This window comes from Muntiacus reevesi, chromosome 3 (assembly GCF_963930625.1).
Source record: "Muntiacus reevesi chromosome 3, mMunRee1.1, whole genome shotgun sequence".
Taxonomy (NCBI): Eukaryota; Metazoa; Chordata; class Mammalia; order Artiodactyla; family Cervidae; genus Muntiacus; species Muntiacus reevesi.
The window spans coordinates 56,129,120-56,134,139 of NC_089251.1; the positions used below are offsets into that span (position 1 = coordinate 56,129,120).

The 5,020-nt window shown below is 44.1% G+C and overlaps 1 pseudogene; it reads left to right on the forward strand.

Moving 5' to 3' along the window:
• Positions 1 to 3,566: 3,566 nt before the first annotated feature.
• On the forward strand, positions 3,567 to 4,454 carry LOC136162768 (thioredoxin-dependent peroxide reductase, mitochondrial pseudogene; annotated as a pseudogene).
• Positions 4,455 to 5,020: the final 566 nt, after the last annotated feature.

Below are 5,020 nucleotides of genomic sequence, written 5' to 3' on the forward strand. Positions count from 1 at the left end.
GAATATCAAACCTCATTGGAAAACACATGGAGGTTCCCACCTCATTCCTTGTATAACCTGAGCTATCTGGGTGATATGTTTGCTAAAAACAGTAATGACAGGATTTCCCTAATGGTCCAATGGTTGAGAATCCACCTTCCAATGCAGTGGATATGGGTTCGGTCCCTGGCCTGGGGAATTAAGATCCCATAGGCTGCCGGGCATCTCAGTCTGTTCTCTGTATCCCAGGTGCCAAAACTAGAGAGCCTGCGAGCTACACCTAGAGAAGCCTGCACCACAATGAAGAGCCATGGACTGCAACTAAGGCTGGATGCAGCCACATTAAAAAATAAAAAAAGCCAACCCCCCCTCCCCAAAACTCAAAACAGTAGTGTCATCAAAGGAACTGTCCTAAGATTTGGCATCAGGAAACCTAGGTTAGGTTTCTGTCTTTGATGCCTCTATCTGTGCCAGCTTGAGAAAGTCAGCTTAGTTCTCTGAGATGCAGTTTCATCATTTATAAAATGAGAAAAATATTTAGTTCACCAATTGTTGAAGGATCCACTGGCTGCACCTGTAAGAATACATGATAAATTTTAGTATTAACTCATGTGTGTGATGCAATGATAAGGATGATAATGATAAAAGATGATAATGATGGGGTATTCCCTGGTAGTCTGGTGGTGAGAACTCCCAGCTTTCACTGCTGAGGGCTCAGGTTCAATCCCTGTTTGGGGAGCTAGACTTCCCTCATAGCTCAGTTGGTAAAGAATCCGTCTGCAATGTAGGAGACCCTGGTTTAATTCCTGGGTTGGGAAGATCCACTGGAGAAGGGATAGGCTACCCACTCCAGTATTCTTGGGCTTCCCTGTGGCTCAGCTGGTAGAGAATCCACCTGCAATGTGGGAGATCTGGGTTCGATCCCTGTTGGGAATATCCCTTGGAGAAGGGAAAGTCTACTCGCTCCAGTATTCTGGAATGGAGAGTTCCGTGGGCTGTATAGTAGATTGAATCGCAAAGAGTTGGACCCAGCTGAATGACTTTCTTCACTTAGGGGAGCTAAGATCCTACAAGCCAAATAGTACAATAAAAAAAAAAAAAAGAGAGTTGATGACTAAAGATGATAGTGAGGAAGCTGTTGGTGATGATGACAATAAAAGATAATGGTGTTGATGGCAATGATGGGGAGGATGATGGAGAGAAAGGTGAAAATGCTAAAGGTTGGGGAACCACTTGAGAGTCATTTTCAGACAGTTGAAGAACTTTCAGAAGTATAAAGAGTAGGTAAATCTGTTTGACTCTAGATGAACACAAGGGAGGGAAAGCCTACATTTCTTGAGCACTTGCCGTGTTCCAGGGTTGCCGAGAGCTGTCACAGTCTTCCCTTGCTTCACCCTCACTGTGACTCTGCAAAGTCTCCACATCAGCCTTAGCAAAGGCAAGGTGATTTGCCCAAAGTCATACAGGCTAAAAAACATGGCAGAACCTAGCTTGACTTCAAATTGGTTTTGTCAACTCTTAATCTTTATATTTGGGCTTCCCAGGTAGCAGTAGTGATAAAGAATCCACCTACCAATACAGGAAACATAAAAGAAATGGGTTTGACCCCTGGGTCAGGAAGATCCCCTGGGGGAGAAAATGACAACTTACTCCAGTATCCTGCCTGGGAAATTCCATGGACAGAGGAGCCTGGTGGGCTATAGTCCATGGGGTCGCAAGGAGTCGGACATGACTGAGCGACTGAGCATAATCTTTATATTCATCACTTCCTCATATAAGGAAGACTGTTTTTCATGCCATCAGCATGAGTATGCTCAAGAGGAATAAGGAAAACATCACTGGAGTATCCAGAAGCTATTCCAACATCCACTTAGGAGGGCTATCGCCTGGCAGGTTGAGCCAGATCACCTTCTGATGCTGTCCGCTCTGTGACTTTAGAACATAAATGTATGCATATGTATATAATGCCCTACTGACACTCTGTACTCTCTGAACTGACCAGTTGCTTTCATCTCTTTTGGAAGTATAAGATGATGGTTAAGATCAGAGATTCTGGAGTCACAGAGATCTGGGAGCAGTTTCCAGCTTCATATTGTATAGACAGATATAGAAAGGCCCAGAGAGGGTAAGAGACTTGCCCAAGGATGCATAGTGAGTCAGGCAGCGACACCTGGTGCAGAATCCAGGTGTCCTGATTCATCACTTTCTTCCCTAAGAGACCAAACCCTCCTTCACTGATGTCAATAGATGCTCTCTGCACTGCCTCTCAAAGGACACACTGACTCACATTTACCCAACTCCTCCCTCCTTACCTAACCAGTGGGTTCATGGTCACATGGGTGCCCAGACACCCTTATCGATTCCATCTGCTTCAAATAGCACATCATTGGCTTGGCTCCTTTCTCCGAATCAACCAGAATCCTGGGAAACTGACAAGGATGCTCCTCTGAAGGCAGACAGTAGTGTGTGTGTGTGTGTGTGTGTGTGTGTTGCTGAGATTGTGGTGGCAACTGGTCTACCCAGGTGATCTTATTGACATGTCAACCACAGCTGGGCAGAGCAAGTCGGGTGGGGATAATTATCTCTTGTTGACAGATGAAGTCACTGAGGTTCTCTGGGGTTATGTGCCTGTCCCTCCCCTTTGTGGGCCTTGGTTTCTTCCCCTGGTCCTAAGGTCTTTTCATCTCTAACAATCAATGCCTCTATAATTTGCCCAAGTTTACAAAACTATTTAGAAGCAAAGTCAAAACTAGGAAAGAAGTCTTGGGTCTCCTAGACCAGCAATCTTTTTAATGCTAATCGTATTTGTTTTATTATTGTTTAGCCGCTAAATCATGTCTGACTCTTTTTGTGACCCTGTAGATTGTACCCTGCCAGGCTCCTCTGTCCATGGGATTTTCCAGGCAAGAATACTGGAGTGGGTTGCCATTTCCTTCTCTGAAAGATCTTCTTGATCCAGGAATCGAACCCACATCTCCTGCATTGGTAGGTGTATTCTTTACCACTGAGTTGCCTGGGTTTCATTTAGGGCTTCTGTAAAAAAGTCGCAAAATGGGCAGCTTAAAATAAGAGAAAGTTATCTTCTCATAATTCTAAAGGCTAGAAGTTTGAAATCAAGATGTTAGCAGGGCCATGCTGCTTCTTCAACCTCAAGACAAAAGTCCTTCTTGCCTCTTCCAGCTTCTGGTAGCTCCAGGGTTTCATTGGCTTGTGCCAACATCACTCCAATTACTGTTTCTGTCTTGTATGGCCACCTTCCCTCTAGCTTTGTGTCTTCACACAGGGTTCTCCACCCTGTGCACATCCGTGTCCAAATTTCTCCTTCTCATAAGGACACCTGCCATATTGAATTAGGGTTCATCCAAATGCCCTCATCTTAGATTGATTACATCTACAAAGACCCTATTTCCAAACAATGTCACATTCGTGGGTATTGGGAGTTAGGACTCCAGCATAACTTTGAGGGGCCTCAATTCAACCCATGACACTAATAATAGCTCACCTTGAAAAAAAGACTTTCCCTTTTGCCAGGCTTTTCTACATGGGTTATCTTACTTAATATAAAGCAGGCATTTCTGACACTGAAGATGGTGGCCATGCGGGAAGGTAGCTCTGGGTTTCGATTGTCAGACATGTGGGTGCCATTCTTTGGGGCATTTCTGCTTCTGCAGACCTTATACCATGATCCTGCTGTTACCCAGCATGCATCCTACTGTAGGGGTACAGCTGTTATCAATGGAGCAGTCAAAGAACTAAGTCTTCATTGCTTAGTTCTTCATTGCTGCTCATGTGCTTTCTCTAGTTGTAGCAGCAGGGCCCACTGTTCATTTCAGTGCATGAGCTTAGTTGACCAGCAGCAGGTGGAATCTTCCCAGAGCAGGGATTGAACCCATGTCCCTTGCATTTGCAGGCAGATTCCTAACCACTGGACCACCAGGGAAGTCCAAGCCTTGATGACTTTAAGGGGAAATATTTGGTGCTCTTCTTCTATCCTTCGGATTTCACCTTTGCGTGTCCTATAGAAATTACTGCTTTTAGTGACAAAGTCAATGAATTTCATAATGTAGAATCATTGCAGTGTCAGGTAGATTCCTACTTCAGCCACCTGGTCCAGATAAATACACTAAGGAAGAATGGTGATTTGGTCCACATGAACATCATGCTCTTGTCAGATATGACTAAGCAAACTTCCCGAGACCAGGGTGTGCTATTTGTTAGAAGGTCCTGTCCTTGCACTAAGAGGTCTCTTCATAATTGACCCCAAAGGAGTCATCAAGCCTTTGAGTGTCAATGATCTCCCAGTGGGTCCAAGCATGGGAGAGACCCTCAGCTTGGTGAAGGCATTCTAGTTTGTAGAATCCCATTGAGGAGTCTGCCTAGCCAGCTGGACACTGGATTCTCCTATAATCCAACTCCATCTGATTGCTTCCAAGAAATACTTTGAGAAGGTTATACCATCCCATGTATGCCTGTAGCTTGTCACACCAGAAAAGAACTTAAAGCATTTCAAAGAATATTATTTATAGAAGGCAAAAATCAAATCACACTTGTAGATCACACTTTTAGTCACAAATATTACTCTATATGTTTTGTTTTGATAACATGATCTAGGTTTTTTTTGATGGGGCTTCCCAGGTGGTGCTAGTGGTAAAGAACAAACCTGCCAATGCAGGAGACATAAGAGATTTGGGTTCCATCCTTGAGTTGGGAAGATCCTTTGGAGGAGGGTATGACAACCCACTCCAGTATTCTTGCCTGGAGAACCTCACGGACTGAGGAGCCTGATGGGCTGCAGTCCATAGGGTTGCAAACAGTTAGACACAACTGAAGTGACTTAGTGTGCATGCATATAGGTTTTTAAAATGTCGTTATTTATTAAGGCAAGGAGTGCCTTATTGGCAATGTATAGATTTCTGACTGGTTTCTATAGAATGTATAGTTCACCTATTTCTTGGATCATGCCATCCTTGGGAAAAAGAATCAAGGCTTTTTTCTCAACCTTACTTGAACCTTTGTGTATACCAGAGAGGTACAACTGGTG